The following is a 21,929-nucleotide window of genomic DNA, read 5'->3' on the forward strand; positions in this document are numbered from 1 at the left end:
AAAACAACACACCACAACATTTGAGGTTTGATTTGAAAATCCATTGGAAATTAGCACCAACTGATTTTGGAGAAGACAAATCTGAGTGTGGAGATGCACCACTGCCTTGAAGAATTTATCCACTCTACTGCAACAGCCTGGAATTTGCCTGTTTGCAGCCTTTTCTTTACATATGACTGTGAATATGGCTCAGTCACCTGATTTCTTGGTCCTTGCATGACAGGTGAGTCCTGACCTCACTGCTCTGACACATAAACCAGGAGCACAGCAGAGCAGTTTCCTCTGGAAAGGAATCAGACATACCAGTATGGTAGGTATCAAAACTCAGGAGGGGAATACAAAGTGCCAGGGTTCTGATGGTGCCCTTGAGAACATGTCCTTTTCTTCTGGTTGTGCTGTTCTTACTCATGTCCTCTTCATCTTCCTGTGCAGTGTCTCAAATGGATGCTTATTTGCTGGGAAGGAAATTAAAGGGAGTTTTCTTCTCTTGAAATGCAGCCTACCTAAAATCTTTTTCATCCCCCTTGCTCTTCCATGTCCTAGAAGACACCACTTTCAATGCAGATCAAAAAGGGCATTCATCTCTTATCCACTCACAGAGGGAAGTGGTGTGCTATTGGAGCAGTCTCTTCATTGCAGTTGTATTGGATGCATTGAAATGATTTATTTTGATATTTTAGACATGAAACGTTATGATTTTTTAATGAAAAACCTGGGCTTGGATGTTTTGTGTGCTCCTTCCCTTCCTGCCCTTCACCAAATGTCAATATTGTTGATTTTTGAAGGGTGTGTGCTGGCCAAAATCGATTCCACAACTGCAGCCTTTTCTGTAAAACATTAGTTCAGTTTTGTGTGGTTTCAGTGTACAAGTCATCATGCTTGTCACAAAGCCCTTTTACTCATGTTCAGTTTTGGTGATGAGAGATGGCTCCAGGTGCCAAGTCTCTCATGTCTCACTTGCTCCATGCAGTGAGTGGCTATCTATCTTCCTGCTTAGCTAAGTGGAGATCAAATATTTAAATACTCATAAATCACTGATCTATGTAGTGTTCAGAGACTACAAAGTTTCAAAAAGTCTACAAAGAAAGACAACAGCTCTGTGAGGATTGTCCTGAACCTCTGGTTCCTACAGAAACCTTCCAAGACTCCCTAAAGTGACTTATGTGAGAAGCAACACAAACTTGTCCTCACAGTGGATATTTTGGGTGTCTCTTGGTGCCACTGTGTGCCTTTCCAGTGGCAAGGAAGTGTAAGATGGCAAGGAGGTGTTGCTCCCAGGTAGGAGGCAAAATGAGATACCCCTTCCTTTTTGAGCCAATATTAGGAGAGACATTATTTTATCCCTGTGGAATCTTCTTGAGATGTTTCAGGTAAACATGAATCCCAATGAGTCTATTGGATGCAACTTCCAGGAAGGTAAAATTCAGAAAAGAGAGGGGCCCATGCTGAATTTGTTTCAGGGGATTTTTACCTATTTCCCAGACCCTGTTCCTGTGCCCCCGATGTCACCTATGAGCCTCAGCTTAATTTCAGACAGTAGTCAGCTGATGATAAATCCAAACCACAGTCTCTTTTTGGTTCAGGCATTACCCACCTTAAAAACCTGAGACAAGCACCCAGAGATGCTCCTTCTGCTCCCACATTACATATGACGTCTCTTAAAAATTTGTTTTTAATGTTTCTACAACCACTGTGCTCACAGAATTGTTCTGTCCTGGGTTGTGACTGCTTCCACCACCTCACTGGCATGGGTCATCCTGCTTAAGGCTGGTGACCTCCAAGGGGCAGGATGGCATCCATGGGAGAGGGACACAAATCCTCAAAATCACAAGCAGCTGCAGCATTTGTGCTGCAAATCACTGTTGGAACCTCAGCTTGTTTTGTGGCCATTTTCTCACCTATGTTGTAGGTTGCATTGGCAGAATGGAGCTACAGGTGATGACAGTGGCCCTGGATTTGAGGCCACTGTTGATCAACCATATACTGAAGCACTTAAGGCAGCTCCTGGAAGATGAGGCAGCCTCATTTACTTTCTCCTTTCCCACTTCTCTTCTGGGATCAGAATACCAGTTTGGGCTCTTGAGTGTGTTGTCAAGCTCTTTGAGCTGTCTATAACTGTAGTATCTTCATTAGTATTTAATAATCCCTGGTCATCTCTGAGCAGCAGCCCATGAAGACATTGTGCTTCTGACAGGAGGCACCTGTGGCCGGTCCTTTCTGTTGTGGCAGCACCTGCTTATCAGAGCTTTGCACATAGAGCAGATGTGCCTGAGGTGAGGATGATGAGCTCGACCCAGCTCCTGTCTGGGGCCCACAAATCACATTAGAGTAGATCAAAGCCGTGAACTGTCAGCGCTACCTAGATGTAAATACCGTAATTATCCTAAGTAAAATTAACAGTTTATCAGACTTCCTGTGTTGAATCTTTTTATTACCGAGGATTTTTTTTAATCTCAGATTTGATTTGCCATAGAGCTTATGTGACTCTGGATTATAAATCTCTGGCTTTCAAACACTACCTGACATCATGAGCCGTTACAGCAGCTGATTGGCAGCTGCTTAGAGGCTTATTTTGCTGAGGAGAAGGCTTCTCTCATGACTGCCCTGAAATTTTCTGGTCCCTTTCAAAAAAATAGTTTTCCCATGCAATGAGTGATGTTGGATACTTACCAAGGTCCTATGGGATCCAGGCACAGATGCAACCCTACACAAATAAAGCAATCAGCCTATGCCAAAGAGAACACAGGAGTGTGAGGAGCGGAAAGGGCTCGAGCCTTCCTCATGCGCAGCAAAGCAGAAGGCAGCAGCATCACACAGCGAACACGAGGATGGTCTCTCCAGCCCACCATCCCCACTGCCATCATGGGCTGCCTCCACATTAGGGGAGGCTGCTGAAAGGGGCTGCCAAGGTAGGAGCTTCAAAGAGGCACATGCACAAAGCTGTGCTAGTATCACAAGTTATTTATAACGCAGTCAAATCTTCCTAATGATTGTATCAGATTTATATCTTTGATGACTGCAAAGTTCAAGTCATATGAAATAACCTTTTTTTCACCCTATCGGAACAGCCATTGAGCAAAATTACTCCAGTAACAGGGAAGCACTTCACAAAGCCTGGTGCTGTGTTTTCCACTGCCCACCTCCCTGCAGCAGAAGACAGAGGACAGGCATTTCACCATGAGTTACAACTGGCAAAAAAAAAAGGGGGCTATATTTTGAATACACTAAAAAATGAGCCTTTTTCCACACACACCTTTGCACAGCATTAGGAGACAAGGAACGTTATTGCTTTTGTCCCAGTGGATCCTGGCATGAGAGGTTCATCTTGGAGTTTTTCCTGCCTGTTCAGTGCCTTTCCATCAGATCTACACTTCCTGAAGATGATTCAGAATATGAAACATGACAAAACAAAACTTATTTTAATAGCTTGTCTTGGCCAAGGCCAACTAGGAATATAGCTGTGTTATTATCGTGAGCTGGAACACAGAGCTACTTACTTCATTCACAGGAACAACAACAAAATAGCAGCCTGTGGTGTTAGCATGGTTACAGCCATAACTAAAATATTGCATACAAAATAGAAAACGACCTGGAATAAACTCCTTATTATGGATCTAAAATATATTTTCTTGGACAAAATAGGCTCAGAAAGCTCCAACAGCTTGTGAGAGTCTCCTTGAAAAACAGAGTTTTGTCCAACATCTGACTGGAAACCTCTGGCAACCTGAGGATGAAAAATTGACACTCCTGCCTCCAGATGAAAGCTAGGGTCTGAACACTGGCACTACACTGATAAGTGAAAGCTTCAAGGCTGGAGATTTAAGGACAGAGCATTTAACCAAAGTGATTTTACAATTTGGACTGAATACAGTTCTGGAACCAGGGTGAGCATTGAATATGTATATCCATTCCCAGCCATTGGAAAAGGAGAGCTGTAGAGTAGAGCAAAAGGTAAAGTAAGAGTAGGCTGAATTCCTCATCACAAGACTAACATAATTAGGCTGGGGTTTATTTCACTTTACTTTTCTTTTTAAAGGCTCTCTGTAAAATTTTGACAAGTATTTTCACTGTTTATGGATAACTTGTTTCCAGGGACAGGTTTCATTCCCCAGCTGGACTTAAGCAGCTTCCCCCAGCAATAGGGACAGAGAGGGGCTTCATTCTCTGGAGACAGCACTTCATCTGAAGTACAAAACAGGAGGATATAACATAGAAATAACTATAGTAAAATCTGCTTAACTTTGAAAGAGCAACAGACTGTTTGTCTGGTTGTAACAACATAATGTCCTTCAGTTTTGTTCCAGATTTTCAATCTATCTTGGACTATCTTTTGCATCTTAAGTAGATCAATCTGTTCCTAAATGCCCCATGAACATACCTGAAAGCAATATATGCTTGTGCCTCAAGCATGTCTTCTTCAGCCCACTGGAGAAATCTTTTAAAACAGCCCTTCAAAGTGCCTTCCAAGAGAAGGAAGGATTCCCTCAGTGGGATTTCAATTTTCTCTCTCTGTTCGGGACATTTGATCCATCCACTCTGCTCTGCACCTCCCCATTTTCTCAGCATCCCTCTGCCTGCTTTCCATACACTTGCAGGCACTGCTGAGGGAGACTGGTGCCACCAGCTCTACTGAGCCAGGAGGTGGCTATGGGAGGCAGTACAAAAGGTCTTCAACAGCTCATTCAGGAAAATGGCTTGGGTTTGGAGTGATAGGTTCTTCCTTCCAAATTGCTGTGAGAGACATGGATACACGTGCTTCCACCAGTCCATGTATGTCCATGCCAACTTTAGGAGGAGATATAGAAGTTGTCAGAGGTGCCCTGGCTTCCTTCTTTCCTTGAATTTCCACCACCGTTTTTCCCCTCACTTGTGCTTTGGGATCAGCTGTAGTATAAGCCATACAGAGGCTTGAAGAAGACAGGGTAATGTGCATCTCCTGGAAAGTATGAGCTTCAAGGTATTTAGTCCATGGGCACGTTTGCGTGCAGAATGGTGTTCAGAAGGACAGCAGGAAGAGAAATACAGACGTGTCCCGGCTCTGCCTTTGTGAAAAGGAGCTAAAAAGCTCTGCCACACCCACGCTCTCTCAGTCTGACTCTGCAGCTTTTCCAGGACATCAGGCTCATCCTCCATCTCAGGTTTCTTGTTGGCAGGTCTGGGAAAGCAACACAAACATCTGTAACACAGGTTTAGAAGTGGTTACTCAGAGTCTACTATGCTTTGGATCAGAAAAGTACATGGCAAGCACTTTTATTTATTTAGGTGCTAGACATGTATGGTAATTACTCAGTCCTTGTGTGTTTGGGTGGCTTTCTAAGTTTGAAAAAACCAGACTGCCACAAAACAGTCACCAGTAAAGATGTCTCAAGGAGATGAGCTGAGGTAAGAAAGTTTCTGTAGTGAGCCATGGCAAGATCACAATTTTGTCAGTGAGTTCCCGTCCTCATCCTTGGCTGTCCAAGCCATTTCCCACCCCATTGGGTGGCCTCCAGACAGTCATGTGCTGCTGGTGCCAGCATCCAACATCACTGCGCATGGGTGCCGTCCTCACCTGTCTTCTGTTAGCAGCTGTGCACAGGCCCTACTGCACACGTCTGTGTTCATCTTTTCCCCCCTTCAAAATCTACTCTTTGGGGTATATTTCAAGGATTATCCAGGATGTAAAATATATATATTGGGGCTGAAATGCAAGCTCTTTTTTTATCAACCCGTACTGTTTTGGTACAAGGAAAACCAAAAATCAATGTACTCCCCCTCCTTCTGCACACACGTTGTTAGAAACACAGACTAAATTAATTGCAGGAACATCAGGCACCAGAGGGCTAGAAAAAAAAATCCAAAGCCTTGTAGTACAACTTTAACAGCATTTCATGTTCTCTAGGGTTTTCACTTGCAGTGACTCTGAATCAAGGTTTCAGTCACATAGAATTTAATGCAAATTTTTATTCTGCTCATTTCATGCTTGGGATGTGCACTTGACCTCTGCGAAAATACACTTTAAAGCCTCAATGCATCAGTGCTTTTTGAGTCTCGGGTATGAGCAGGCCCCCAAAATGATTTCTCTCTTTTGTCCTCTAATGACAAGCTTTTTCTTCCTTTCTTCTCTCTGGGTCTGGATTAACAGATAGACACTATCCATCTGTGCCAAGGTCCCAGCTCCTGGGATGAAATTGAAATTTCAGCTCCAGGAGCTGAGATTATTTCTTTTAATAAATGAAACTTTCAGTCTTTCATGATACTTAGAGGAAATTTGAAAACATCACCTACAAGATGTTGGCTGAAGTCTGTGAAGTTGCTGGAGCTGTAGATCAAACAAGGGATGTACTGCACCATGCATCTCAACTCAGGCTTAATGAGAAGGTTTATTTGTACAAAGGTTTCTTCCTGGTTTATGGCTGGGATGGCCTTTCACTGGCCTATAAATATGGCTGCTGGGGTAGAATGTTTGGCAGGGGTCTCTCTTACTCCCAGAGGCATGGGAGTGTCACAGCCCAATGATGTCATACCAAAGACAGGGGACATTCAACATCATACTGAGGATGGGAGACTCCACTGCCAGCAGAGGGTATTTTGGATCACCTTTAGAGGTGATTTGAAGGCTAGAAGATTGCAGAGAGCATCTGGCTGCTGGCACAGAGCAGTGAACCCACTAATGTGCCATATTGTCCCTGTGGCCTTCTGCTGCAGCCTCTTTTGCAGGGCTGGTATCAGGATAGGAGGACCTGACAATCTTCGAGAGCACCTGCTTCATGCCTCCCCATCAGGAGTGCTGTGATCACTGGAATCTCTACCTGTTTGTTTCTGGAGGTGAATTTTTCCAGTTCAGTCACTGAGGTGGCGGAGCAGGGAGCAAAATGCTCTGATAAAGCTCTCTAGGTGCTTGTGAGCAAAATGACTCTCTTGGAAAATAGATCCACCAATATTTTATGCAAGCAAACATCTTGAAACACATGATGCTGAACATTCCCAGTAGATCTCTATAGGATTATCTTCCTCTCAGAGCATGCAGGAGCCTGGATGTGTCAGTCCCCTGGCCCATGGAGCTTGGCTGAGGGGACACTTATTTTCTCAGCTCTGAGTGAGGAGCCTTGTCAGATAAAACTGCAGCAAGCAGTTAGCAAAATTCTGATCACTTGCTCTGCCATCAGTGTGTGCACCTTCTCAAACAGAAAGGTTTTGCAGCCATCACTCGGGCGCTTTCAACCTCCATACCATGCCAATAGATTGTTCTGGCTTTTCTATAAGAAAGGAGCTCACTTTAGATCCTGCTGATTTCAAGTATTCACTTCCTCTTGCTATCTTCTTTGTTTGTTTGTTGGGGGTTTTTCCCTTGAGAAAGTGAAAGTAATTTGCTTGTTCTTGCAAGATCTGTTTAGCCCAGTCCCTTCCCCAGGACTGATGCATGGATGCTGGGACCAGGTGGTGACTAAGGGTTTTGTTGCAGCTAAACACCGAGCAGAGAGCCCTTTGCAAAGTTGTGTGTTATATAGTGGGAAATACTAAATATGACAAACAGTGTCAGTGCTCGGCATTTCAGTAGCTGATTACTCCCAGTTGAGGATGAATCACCCTGGAGCTGCTGCAACCTCAGGCAGGTCCCACCTCCAGAGCCTCCCACCACCTTCCCCATGGCTTTTCCCATCCCCTCAAAATGTTTTATCCAGCAGCAGCAGCAGAAGCAGCAGCAGCAGAAGCAGCAGCAGCAGCAGCCACACAGGCACTCTTCTCACTCAGCACTCTTCTCTCCCTTCAGTTCCAGCACAATTGCTGGAGCCTGTCTGGCATGAGGGGACACGGCCATGGACTTCATAGACAGCACCAGCAAAACAGGAGGGGGAACCTCTAGCTGGGAAGTTTTAGGGTCTCTCAACCATTTTCTAGGTTTCCCTGAGCCTGTGCAATTTCCTGAGAGCAGAATCTGCTACTGTTGGATATACTTCATTCTCTGGAGAGGCAGAGGGATTCAACAACCCTAAGAGCAAATAAATCCCAGCTGAAGTAAAAGGGGCTGTAGGGTCAGCTTCACTCAGAGAAGCACAGAAACGATCACAGGGTGAGCTTGACAGGGAGCTGATAATCCCAGTGAGTTCTGCAATCCATTCATATGCTGCCCACATCACCGTCAGCTATCCGGTCCTGGGGTTTAAGATGTCCATGGAATGTTTCTGAGGAACTCAGAATCCCAGCTCATCCCAGCTAATTTGTCCTGATTGCATAAATGACCCCAACATAGGTCATCTCTTGGGGCAGTAAGGGGCTGAACATATTCATCATCTGATCTCCCACTGGCAGTATTCTGAAGATGACTTCCCTGCTTAAAATAGGTGCTGCTAAACAGTGTGGTTGGGAGTTGTGTTCTCCTCTGCTTTGCACAGCACCTTTCGGATCCCCAGGGCTGTTCTTTGTCCCACTGTGCCATGAAAACTGGGATTAGCATCAGCTGCAGAGCCTGTCCCACTCAGAGGCATCACCATCCACTTTTGGATATCCTGCTCACACCACTCTGAGACCTACTTGTATCTCCAGAAAACAGATATTTGAGGGGCTGCTGCAGGGTAAGCTTGTGACTCAGTCCAGTTAAATGGTGGTTTGTGATTGAGCTGGAAACTGTTTGAAATTGGATCCATCAGCAAGGTTGGGTGACCAGAAGATGGTCAGTTTTATAGTTGGAGACAGGTTATTTAGAAACAGAAATAAAAAACCACCAGTGATGTGATATTTGATTGTTTTGTCCAGAATTCAATTGCTGTTCTTTCAATTCCCTAAGATGAAAATACAGTAAAATAGGTTTTTTTTCAGCCTCCTTTTCTTTATAGCAAAAGATAAGATCGATACTGAGCCAAGGTACTGAACTCTGCCATGAGATCCTAGACGCAAACCTGGCCCTTTGTTCCTTGCCTCAGGTCTCTTCCTATTGCCACACCGATGGCTAGACGAAAAAGAAAGGTTCTTTCCAAAGAGATTCAACCAAATAGATTCCAAATATTTTGGTTCTGTACATAAAACAGAAAGGTTTATCAAAACCTGCTGTTGAGATATCCTGTGCCATTTATGCACATTTGTTAAAGAATTCTGCTGTTTTAGAACACCAAATCTAAGAGCATCCTGTCATGCTGTATAAGTAAAAACATTAGGATATCTACAATAAAGTAGTTTATTTTGACTATCCAGAATGAATGAACACTAGCAACCAAAGCATATGAAAACACAATTAAAACCATAGTCCTTACTTTCTGTATTTGAAAACATTCAGTATTTCTCCCAATAATCTCTCGATTTCATGTCTATACATTTTTACTATTAGTCACCTGGCAGCTCTTTTTAAACTACATTTTGAGAAATAAGATTTCCTCATTGATAATCTCAAACCTTCAGAGCAAACCATGAGTTCCCAACCAAAGAGGTCTTCCCATGTCAGAACAAGATGTGAAATTTTGAAATGCAACAAAGGTAAAGAGAGGTATTTAAATTCCTTTGAAACAACTCCCTAAAATATTACTATCAAATGCAGAAGTACTAACATTTGTCAAAGCTGAACAGATCTTCACCTCCTAGGATTGCTGTGGCAGAGGGGTCAGAGCAGGTGGAAGAATACGCAGAAGACAAGGAATAAAAACTCTCTCTGACAAAGAGAGGCAGAAGTCCTGGAGAGGGATAACCCAAGAAGGATACAAATGCAAGTTGTGATCCTTCATTAAAATAATAATCAAATCAAAAGTGCTATGACCTGGCAGGCAAAAGCTTTAACTTATAAGCTGGGAGGAGTGACCACCAGGGTTTGAAATGTCCCTTGGTGATGAATAAGCAGGTGAGCAAAGGTGGGTGCATTTACCATGTGCACACTCCTAGGCTTCACCATCATTGCTTCTCTGTTTTGTTCATCCCCTAGCTGAATTGGGAGCACTAAGAAGACCTTCCTGGGCTACCCACAAGTCTGCCCCAGAGCAAAATTGCCTTTAGGCCCTTAAGGGTTCTGGTCCATCCTGCCAGGCTCCTGCTGGTCCCCCAAGAATCAAGGCAGGGGAGCACATAGACATCTCCTCTCAGTGCTGCTCCTCTCAGTGCCACAGCCACCCCAGCTGGATCATGGGGAGCAATTTGGTGAGTTTTGCAAAGCAGGGGGTGAAGTAAAAAATTTTCTTTCTCTCTGATGTTCTCAGAGCAGTATGACAAGGACACAAAATGAATATAAAATCAAGAAAAAGTTCTTTTTAATAATTCAAAAAAGAAAAGAGTGCAACAGTGAACCACATCGGTTTCTGGAAGCTTTTCCTTACAGTGTATAATTTCTCTCTTGAATTCAAAACCACCCACTAGTGAATTTGAATGAAAATCACTGAAAATGTAAAGGCTCAAGAGGCATTTCTGATTGAGAGGGGTAGACAACAAACAGATCATAAAGCTGCACACAGTCACCATAACGATGGGGCTTCCAAAAGGACGCAGAGGAGCCTCAGCCTTCAGGAGCATCACCAACCTCCACCACACCAGGAGAAGCAGGAGCATTCTGGGGAGACTGGGAGGTGTCCTTCAAAGGGAGGATGTCACTTCTCACAGCCTTCTCACTTCAGGGAGACAGGCGGGAAGCTTTGCAGACAGAGTCCCTCCTGCTGGACGCCTTGCCAAAAGAATCACTGAGCAGGTGTGGAGAGTTTGAGATCTTGGGAAGAGACCTTCAGAAACATGGCCTTAGGACAGCTATTGAGTTGTCTGGGCTTACCTCAAGCAGTGGGGATGGGAGGTGAGTTCAGTGTCTTTAGCAGTCCACATGTCTATTTGAGACTAAACCCTGAAAAACTAAAACAAACAAACAAACAAAACAAAACAAAAACAAACAAACAAACAAAAACAAAACAAAACAAAACAAAACAAAAAACAAAACCAAAAAAAAAAACAGAGGCCAGAAATCAACCAGCTTGGCTCCAAAAAATCTTCCCTGTCATGCAGTGATTAAAAAAAGACCACTGAACACTCCTGACTCCAGTATGTAGTACCATTCACAAAAGACTGCATCTCATATGGTAAAAACAAGATGAGCAAGGGAAAGGGTTGCTCTGCTACCCAGTAAATAGCAAAAGCTATTGATAAATATTTTCAATAAAGTCCAAGTCTTTAATACTTTTTTATTATCAGCCTACAGTGAATATATGCTGCAGGACAGGCAGCCAAGAAAGGGAATGAGGTGCAACCCTGAAAGAAAGCAGTGGTTAGAGGTGATGAGGTAAATGTCTTTGATTTTGTTGTGCAGGAGCAATTTCACCCAGCACTAACTGACAGTAGTGGTTAATTTGGGGAGTTAGTGATGGATATGCCAGGATCCCCCAAATTTAAAAAGGCCAAAGAGCTCCTATGAAGAAAAAAGAGAAGACAAGAGAAGCCAAGGGAATCATAGACCAGTCAGCCTAGCTGTAACTCTTTAGGACAAACAATGAATTTATTTTTAAACATCCAGGAGATAACAATGAGATAAGAAGCAGCCAACTTGGATTAGTCAAGACCAAGCCCTACCACACCAACCAGCTTTCCTCCCAAAGCAGACTAACAGCAGAAGCTCCAGAGGTGCAGCAGCTCAGCTCCAGACAGGCTGAGGCCCAGTCTCATGCAATATTGTGCTAAACCAAAAAGAAAACTACACTTGATAAAATTACTGGAGGGCTAGTGGCAAAGCCCTGTGCTATTCTGGACCTTAAAGGTGATTTATTTTCTAAATGAAAGGCTGGACCAAGTGAGGGTGAGCCAGGATCTGTCCTGGGCACAGGCCTGTACATGGCTTTCATGTAAATTATTTGCCTGAAAGATTAGGTTGATTAAACCTGCAGATGACCCAAGCTGTGTCATGTTGCACATAACACAGATAACTCTCCCTAAAAATAATACAACAGAGGCTTCATAAAATAAAATAAGATAATCAAATTTCAGTTATGCTTAGTAATAGCATCTTGGAAAGACTGAATATACATATAGATGAGATCAGTCAAAATCTTTAGCTACATATGACCCTAAATCAGGAAATAGCTTTCTACCAGAGCACTTGCAGAGCTTACTACCTGATTTGTGCTGTCTCTGCAAAAAGAAAACCAGAGCATATTTTATTTTACATCTTTTTTATTATTATTATTTTTAAGGCCCACATATTGCCTCGGGCATGATATAAGCTACATTGGTGACAAAGAAACGTGAAAAGCCTTCCACGACATTACCAGCAAGCCTGGGGCTTCCATGAACTGAGAATTCAGATACTTTTTGACCCTTGCTTGGACTGGACATTGTGGGATGAGAATAGACCCAAAATAGAGTCAATACTGAGAAAACTTTAATGGTCAAATAGTAATTAATGCAACAGTGTTTTGTAGGTTTAGATCAAAAGCCATGAGAGTAAGGGAAAAAATTTCCCCAAGTTAGCATCCCAATTCTTTTCCATTAAGAAATTCACAATATTTTAAATGTAGGAGGAACTAGCACAAGGAAATTGTACCAAGGAGAAAGTGTGCTGAGCAGGATGCCAGGTATTTTTCTGAAAGTTGGGAGATTTCCACTCACAGCATGGGATACTCCCTTTACCTCTGCTGCAAGACAAACTTCCACCTTTCTGGCAGGCTTCCTCCTACACATCTGTATTTTATATTACAGAAATATGATCAAGACTGATCAGGCAAAATTAAAGGTCACTTGCTGGTGGGACTTCCTGACACAGCTTATGAGGGACCTGGATGACAGATACCATCCAAACCACCAGAGTTCACAACTAGCCTGACAGCCCTACAGTGTGAACCCAAGGCTGATTTAAGTAGAAGTTATACCTGTACAAATGATAATGATAAGAGAAACATGATTCTTTTGTATCACCCACTACCCAAAATAAAAACATGAACATGCTGCCTTGATCTGAGTAAGGCACACAGAGGAAGATGAGCTAGACTTGAGGGAAGGCTCTCATGGGGCTGGGCAGGCTGCAGCCTGCCCTGGGGCCACGTCAGGCTCCAGGCTCTGTGCCCAGAGGAAGCCTTCAGTGCTGTGCTTGGTGTAATGAAGAAATATGGATGTGAATTAAACCCTCCAAGGAATGATGAAATGACATAGTTTGTTTTAACCTTTGTTTTAATGAATCAATTCCATCTCTTCTTGGTTTTCTGTTGGTATGAATGGGTGATCAGGTGTGCTTGTGTGAAAAATACCCTTGGAGGAATACTAAAATAAATTAGTAAATTAGTGAAGATAGCAGGTTTTGGAGCTGAAAACAATATTATTCAGAAGTAGCCAAGCTTACCTAACCACCTCTTCTCCTTTGGTAGTGGAGAAAAATTGAGCCACTTGTGAAACAGGGTGTATACATATATATATATAGACAAAAAATGTTAATACATTTTAAAGTAAAATTAATGTTTAAGAAAGATGTGTTAAAGGAAAGTTACTGTGGTGATGCCTGTCCTGTTACATCCCCAAACACAGTGAAAACAAGATTACCATATGACCTGAGTCATATGACTTGGCAAAAAATCCAAGAAGACTGGATATCCTCCTTTGAAGCACAAGAGATATCTCCTTCAATATTCTTATATCTTTCAAAGGCCTATGTTCTTCACTGCTGGAAAGCTCCAGGGTTTTAGCCTGAAAAGACTCTGCCTCTTCCTTGAAATCTTCCTAGACAAGATTAAAATCTAAGTAATTCCTCCAGTGGCAACCTCACAAATCACTTTGATAGACATACAACCTGTTGATCAATAATTTGAATCTACTGATGTACTGATTGGATCTTAATTGTGATCTCGGTGTGATCACTTAATTGATCTGCCTTTAATTAGCTTAGTAGAAATAATTAATTAATCTAGTGATATCCTTGCTCAGGTGTTCCTTCATGTGTTCATCCTTTTTAATCACCTCTGCAGGGAATATACAAGGTAGGTTTACACCATTAAATAGTCACTGAGATCACAAACCTGAGGGCAGGAGTAAATTTGAGTAAGGCATATGCTAGCAGCTCAGCTCTGCATCTCTCTAGCCAACATATCATACACCCTAGGAATAAACTTATCTCCAGGTATGTTTGGTCTCCCAAAGATCTTTCTGCATTGCTGAATGAAGGGCAAGGAGGGCTTTGTCTCAGAAGCAATCAAACATTTCAAGGATGCCTTTCTCCATGGTTCACAACCAAAGAGGGGTGGACAGGGCATCCTGGGCCCCACAGTGGATGATTTATCCTTCCTTAGCCTTTACTCATGAGCATAGAAAGCTCTGACTCCTTGTCCTGGGTTGTAGTGTAAAATGTACACAAAGTATTTATTTTATCACCATCTTCATGAACTGTTGAAACCAGGTGGGGCAGTGTTTCCCCAGGCCCCCTTCCTTAGGGGTGTCTTCTGCTAATGGCCCATCAATGCCTTGCCCATGACTCACAGGTAACTCCGTCCAGGAGTTATCTCTGTTTAATGGGCCATCAAGGACCCACTTCACGACTCATCATCCCATTGTGAGATGCTCCAGCCAGGGGGAGGAGCCAAGCATTCTCACCTGGATATAATCTGGTATGTGGGACAGTGCAAGCAGCCCTTACGTACTGGATTCCCAGAGGACCAGAGCTACCAGACCTTTCTACAGGATCACTGCTTCAGGAAGAGCACCTCATCTAGACTGCTTCCATCACCCTGCTCAGGTTGTATTCTGACTCTGTCAGTGGTCTTTTGTATTATTGCATTTATTTTATTTTACCTTTTTACCTTTCCTCTTATTAAATTCTATTTCTGACTTGGAGCCTCTCACTCATTTTGCTTTCAAACCACAACACTCTTAAAGTCCTTAAGGAAAAAGTAGCGACTGAATTAAACTGAAGGATAAGGTAAGATTTTGAACTGTGAGATTTTGAATAATACAGTACTGGGGTGACAAGCATCCCATTCTGTTCTTTTTTTGCTATTGTGTCAGTTCTTGGATACCAGAAGAGATCCCACACTCCTGTGGGATAGGTAACATACAAAAAACAAGTCTCAAGGGATTTTTATGTGAGGTGGATGGGTGGTAGGAGGAAATGAACAGCTGAAATCAGACAAAATCACTCAGTACCTAGATAGTTAAATTTTGAGCAGAAGAGCTGAGACTTTCTGCTTGTAACACATGAGTGAACAGAGAAGGAACTGGGCTGGTGCCCATGGAGGAACTCACCATCAGAGCCTGAGTTCCTGCTGCTCCCAGTGCCCAGGAAACTCTTCTTTCAGGATTGATGCTTTCAAATTCAGGTCAAATGTATAACCACAACAGAATGAGAAGAAGAAAAAAAAAAATTGAAAGAAGAAAAAAAAAAGCTCATATAAGCTTATATTACCAATTCTGAGTGAGTAAGGGATGCAGCTTTCCTGACCACTTATTTAGCTAATTTTGTTTTTTACAGATATTGCTGTTACCTTTGTGAGAAAGTCAGAAGACATCATCTGAACTGTCTTAGAAATTATAAACAAGCATTTTAATTTTTATTTAAACTGGAGAAGCCTGTTAGAGGCCTGTTTTGAAGCCAGTTTAAGTCCATGGAAGGATTTAATCGGGCTTTGTTTGCAGGCATGGTGGCAGCCTCTTTTAAAGTCATTCCTCTGCTTATAATCAAGCCTTGCCCCCATCAGATTTTAACCACTTCTTCCGAGGTTAGGGACTGCCATGGGCTGGTGATAGGCCCTGCTGCGGTCGCATACCACTTGTGTGGTGCTGGCACTTGAAGTCAGGCTACTTTACTGTTTCCACTGCTGACTGTTTGCAAATGCAGGAGAGGAGCTGGGAATGAACAGAGCAATGCAGAGTCAAGGAGGGAGGGGTTTGGTGGCAGGGCTGGAGTTAGTCACCACAGACTTCCATTTCCAGATCATGAGGAAGGACTCAGGCCATTTTAGGCATTTTCTTAGACTTCCTTCTCAGCTTTTAATTGAAATACCCCAGAGGGATGGAGGAATCCACAGCCCCATTTTGCACTATGTGGGATACTTCTGTGCAAGCACAGATGTGCTCCCCCTCCATATTGTAGAGTCAAGCCGCTGTTGCTAGTCCTTGGCTTGGTTCCTTTGCATGGCAACAGGGAATCTTCCACACATCTCACTTTCCGGAAGCTGATGCACTCCTCTGTGGAAGATGCTCACTGTGGTGAAAATAATATTTAAACTATTTTCTTGCAGGAGCTAACTATGCTAGGATGGCTTGAATATTCAAAACAAAGCACATTTAATTCCAATACCTCTTGAGGTATCTAAATATACATATACATTTATCCATATATATCTGTAAGTGCCACAGATAGGAAGACATATGAACCATGGCGAAGCCCCTTCACAGGGGGCCCAAATATCTGCACAAAATATCACAAGGTGAAAGAACCAATGTTTGTGGGCTTTTGTGATGCTGATTATGCAGCTCCAGCTTTGTGTTTTGCTTTCTTGAAGCTGATTCTTAATTAACAACAAAGTTGCAGTCATAGAAACACTGAGGACAGAGGAGTAAGATCAACCTTGAAATTGTTACTTTTCTGATCACTAGAGAAGCTCTCTACCTTCCCCAAAAATTTTCTTAAATGTTCTTCACTTCTAAACAATGATAAACCCATCCTTGCTGACAAAGTATCATGATAACTATGACCTTCCTTTCTCATTGGGGCCTGCTGGCATACAAAATGATGACCAGTCCAGCCATCTCAAAATATTTTAGTTTTACTCCCAGGTGGTTGCACTTTTATTATGGTGGCTGTACTGGGCAACTGGCCTTTCTCTGACACCCAACTCATGTGGTTTGTGACCACCTCCATGCACTGGATCTGGAGCATCCTGCGGCACCCCTCTCCCATGTCTCTCCTGCAATCAATGGGAAGGCATCTGAGATGCCAAAAGAGGTTAGAATAAATATCGCAAATCAGCCCATAAATCTCTGCTCTGCTAAAATGATCTTTCCAGGGCTTGAGGTTATGTAGGAGCACAAGGAGAAAAAGTGTGGTGCTGGAGGTGGAGGGCTGCCACAGCTTATGTATTCTGGCTGCTCTCTTGGTGGCTTTTAACAGTGTTGCACCATCAGGGTGAATGCTCCCTTCTCCAGCCTCCCAGGCCTTGCATGAGGGACAGGCAGGGAATGAGAACTGAACTTCTGGTGTCGCCTGATGTCAACATCCCTTGCTACAAGAGACCAAAAGGAAGAAAAACTCATAGGCAATGAAGTGTGAGGGTTCACAAGGAAATTTCTGGGAAGAGAAGTGGTAAGTCCATATAAATTAGAAAGGTCAGAAACTGGGGATTAACCTTATTGTTTTACACACAGTGGTTGCATTAGAATCAATTCTATTTTGGTGTTCGCGGTTAATCATTGAAATTCTATTTGCATGTAGAAGGGAAGAATTCATGCCAAAAAGCCAAAAATGTACAAGATATTTTAGAGAAAAGCAGAAAAAGAAAAAAGGAAAAAACAACTGACCTATATTCCCTGTGGATTTTTTTTCTTCCTTGGCAGCTGTAAAACCAGCTCAGATTGTGTTAACTAAGTGTATTATCTTGTGAACAACAGGGTCCCATTAGCTTTGTCAGAAGGCCAATACCCCCTATATTGAAAACCTCTTGATTCAGTACATTTCCCTGTCACAGATTAAATTGCTGCTTGACCCCATTGAAGAAAGCACTTTAAATTTGAAACATAAAAACTATTAAAGCAGAAATAAAAAATTACTTTTTCCCTCTCTTTGCATTTTGATTGCAGACATCAAACACCATGTTGCAGTTCAGCATATAGAAGAATGTTGTAGCAAATAAAAAAGAATTAAGAAATACTGAGGGAAAAAAAAGGCAAGAAAGGAAGGAATTGTATGGGAGTAATAAATTTATTCTGTTCTTTATAAACACATGTGGTGTGGATTTGTGTCTGTGGGACAATTCAGGAAAAAAATGAAAAGATAAGTTTTGGGTTTAAACTCAGCAGATTTCATGTTTATACCATCTGCAGTGCCATAAAGATTATCAAAAACTTTTCCATTGGATACAACAGTCTAAAGAAATAAGAGGAATGTGAACAGTATGCTTCTTTTGGGTTGCTACAATATCTCTAATTCTTTTAGAACACATTTCCTATGTTAGCTTAAAGTCTGTCTCACAACCATCACTTTTAGCAGATAATTGTAAATACTTTGCTGAGCTGACTGAGTTGTTCAGAAACTTGCCATCATTTCACTGTCCACAAGCTCAAAGCATGTGGCAAGTTCAAGGACCCTTAATTAAAAATATAATACTTTCATTCTAGAAGCTCTTGCAATACTCTGGGATAAATCAACTGCTGATGTAAATGCAATAATTTCAGTGTAATTTCATTTAGAAGCTACAAGAGTACTACATTTTTATTTAATTATTTGAATGTGCTTTCTGTAAGGGGGAGTAGGATCACCTTCCCCTTACAGAGGGGGAGAGCTGAGCCTGGGAAGTCAGAGGTGGAGATTTGACTGGCCCTTGGTGAAAGCTGGGAGAGCATACAAGCCTCTTGCTCCGATCCATGGTTGTGCTTTCAGCATGAACCAGGACACGGAAATGATGCATGAAGATGCACATATTGCAAGCACGAGATTTGGCTCTAGATCACCAGACCTCAAAGCTGCAACTGTTCCTAGGCAGAATGTACTTCTGCCCCTCTCTTAAATTGAGAGGTCAATTTTTGTCTTCTCCTATTTTGCTCTTGTAAGGGAAGACGGCATGGCATGTTTGTTAGAACTATAATGTTGCATTTGCTAATTAAATAAAGTGGGGGTTTTAGGAGAACTTCTTCTAAGCAAAACCATGTGTTCCAGGGAGGAAACATTCTTCTGGTAAACAGCTGAGCCCTTAGCATTTAGCAACATAACTCTGTGTTTGCAGCTATTGAAAACTGTGTGACCAAGGAAGCCTGTGTTTCTGAGACTGAGGACTGAAAACATTTTGCTTGCTGTCAGAATGCCAGCCCTTTCTTTTATGTATGTGCTAAAAGCAAGAAAGAAACAACTATTGGATGGTTGCTTCTTATGGTTATAATAAAATTTGTCTCATATCAAAATGCTGCTGGGTTTTAATGTTGATGGTGCGCTGAGCAACGTTCTCTGCTCTGGCACAGCTGGCTCTTGGTTTCCAGAAATACAGCTGCACCCTGGCATTACTTGCAAAAATTGCAGCCTTAAATCATTTCCTTATCCCTCTGACCTGTGCCAGGAAGGACCTTCCATGCACAGATCTCCTTGCTGGTACAAAAAAGAGGGTGATTCCTCCTCCCTCCCCAGCTGCTGTGTGAGCAGAATGCTGTGGTGGCAGGAGGTAGCTAGGGAACAGAAGCTACCTGCCAGCCATGAACAGCAGCCCTGGAAAGCTCAGGGGAAAAAAGATAATAGAGCTGGAAACTGCAAGCAGAAACAGGAATGAGAGAATGGGACTGCCCTGTCTCTGATTCCTGCTTTCCATTCCAAGAGTCCACATCTCTCAGAGACATCTGAAGAGCCACAGGGCTGTGGGACAAATCCTGCTGAGGGGGAGCAGGGAAGTTTTATTTGGTATAAGTGATTTCCTGAGCAGCACTAGGGGGGAGGGAGGATGAGACTTGGGTGACTTTGAGATCCTACATGACTTCTCCATCTGGCACCTGGAAGGGGAAGGCCACAGTCCCAGCTCCCTCTGGGCCAAGAGATGATTATTCCTCTGCCTGCTCATCTCACTGAAACTGGGCGGCTGAGCTCCAGGCATCACGATGACCTTTGCAGTACAAAGGGATTTTATCTTGTTCTTTGTAGCCCTCAAAGCAGCTGGGTATGCTTACAAATTTCAGTAACTACCAGCTAAGGCCAAACAAGATCCTACAATAAAAGTTCAAGGCCCTGCATTCTTCTCTTATTGCTTTCCTGAGCAGATTCTCATTTTAACTGGACTTATGGTACTTTCACCCAGTTATCTTAAAGTACATAATGACTACTGTAATTACTGACAATAACGATCTAATAATTTCTTCTAGGTATTATTTACAAGGGCCAAATATTACTATCCTTGCTGTAAGAATGGGGAAATTGAAGCAAAGAGGAAAAGTTTTTTGACAAATAGGTGTGTTTTACTTTTCATATTATAATATCCTCCTGGTTTTATTTGTATAAGTTAATATATTTGCTTCTTATATTTGCTTCTACAATATCTCTAATATGCTTTCTGTTCCGTTATTGCTTTCCAGTAATGTTATCTGTGATGGGTTGTGTGTGTGCACTAAAGTTCATTTAAGAAAACTTAGGTGATTTCAGAAAACTTAACAGATACTGAAGAGTTTTTTGTCATTGCTTATATAATATATATATATTTGAATTATCATAACCCTATTTTCCTGGCTTTTCCTTATCTTCCTCCTTCTTTTATTTTGATGCCTTCTTTTTTGGAAAAAAACTCGTTATTTTCTATTTATTTTCCGGATACTTCAGTTTCCATTTAAATCTTTAATATGGACACCCAATTGAATATGACCTTCTAATGTCTAAGGAACTATAGAATATCTTAGTTCCTTAGAACTGGGTAGGTAGAACTTCCTTCCTGGGTAGGAAGCTTGCAAGGCAGAACCATGGCTTTACTAAAGTATCAATTAATCATATATATAATTAATATTCAGAAGACATATGTTGGTATGTTGGTGTGGTAGCATTTATCTAAGAGGTTAAGTTTCCCACAGTTCAGGTGTGCTTCCCTGAATCCTTTTCAAGGACAGATAGACAGGTAGCCAGATCAGAGGCTAAGCTGCAGAAAAAAAACCAAAAAAACAACAAAACAAAACAAAACAAAAACTTAATTTTGTTTGTCAGCACAATTTCAGGTGAACTGTGTGGTAGGATCTAGTCTCTAGATAGGAACAAGTGTCACAAAAGTCTTATTTGAAACATTTTGTTTGCTCCAAACTTGTTGTTTATTAAGGGCCTAACTGCTAAAAGCATTTAGGTGTTTTTGTGAACTTCAGCATCTTTATAAAACTCACACTAATTCCTTATTAACTGTAGACTAAGAGCCTCCAGATAGTCTGACAACCTTATATTGACTTATTTCAGTCAACTTCTAAGGAGACCAAAAATTTAAAGTAAGTCTCAGCTGTGTTAAAAAATTGCTTCACAAACAAGGGAAACAGTCAATCTGAAAAAAAAAATGAGGTAATATAAAACCTCTATAACTGGAACATTTTGGGTAATTTAGAAAAAATAAAAGGCAAAAAAACCTGTTAGAACCACTTAACATAGTTTCTAAGGTGCCACTGTTAAGTTTAAGGCTGATAGCCCTGAAAGCTTTAATTCTGAGACTTTCTGCTCTACAGATTATTTTCCTGAGGCTTATTTGTCCCTGCAAGGCTCCCTTCCACCCCTCTTAGCATACTGCCTACGCCTTCAAGACTTTTCAGGAAGGGTAATCCAATCTTGGGGCATTTTTGGAGCGGTTTGTGCTTTCCGTTTTGTGCTGGGGGAGACAAGAACAATCTTGCTTAAAATAAAACTCAAACAAGGGAAGCTGAAGAGTGGGAGTATGTGAGGGAGCTGGTGGATAACTTACAGGGCTGTGACTCTCCTCCTGCCTGTAGGCTCCTCTTGCGGGCTGCAGTATTGATTCTGTGTTTAGTCTAGGCTCTTCCCAAGTACCTGCTTCGGCAGAGAGCTGACCCCGGAGGGTGAGGGCCAGAGAAGTCCTCCTCGCCAATGTCCGAGTTCGGATCAACACCCCCTGATTTTCCATTAAAAACATGCACGTGCCTGCATTTCCTTTCCACTCCTGTCCCGTAATGGTGTGCGACCCGACCGAGTCCAAACGCACCGAAGGGAAATGCCAGGATGGGGCATTTCCTCATGGATGAGCCCTAAGAGATTTGCGGAAAAGTCGTGGCGGGTCCGTAACCTCTGTGACGGCTCGGGGGCTGAGGGCTGGCGAAGGAGCGCGGCGGAGTCACCTGTGCCTGCC

General features: G+C 42.4%; 1 long non-coding RNA gene across 1 annotated transcript; it reads right to left on the minus strand.

Annotated features, from left to right (window-relative positions):
* Nucleotides 1-10,288: 10,288 nt before the first annotated feature.
* Nucleotides 10,289-21,641, minus strand: LOC310908513. Its single transcript, XR_014589865.1, has 3 exons — nt 21,528-21,641; nt 15,157-15,217; nt 10,289-13,641 (listed from the first exon to the last, which is right to left on the minus strand). It is a non-coding gene; the product is annotated as an uncharacterized lncRNA (long non-coding RNA).
* Nucleotides 21,642-21,929: the final 288 nt, after the last annotated feature.

This window comes from Zosterops lateralis (assembly GCF_965231275.1).
Source record: "Zosterops lateralis genome assembly, chromosome: 4".
NCBI classification, from domain to species: domain Eukaryota; kingdom Metazoa; phylum Chordata; class Aves; order Passeriformes; family Zosteropidae; genus Zosterops; species Zosterops lateralis.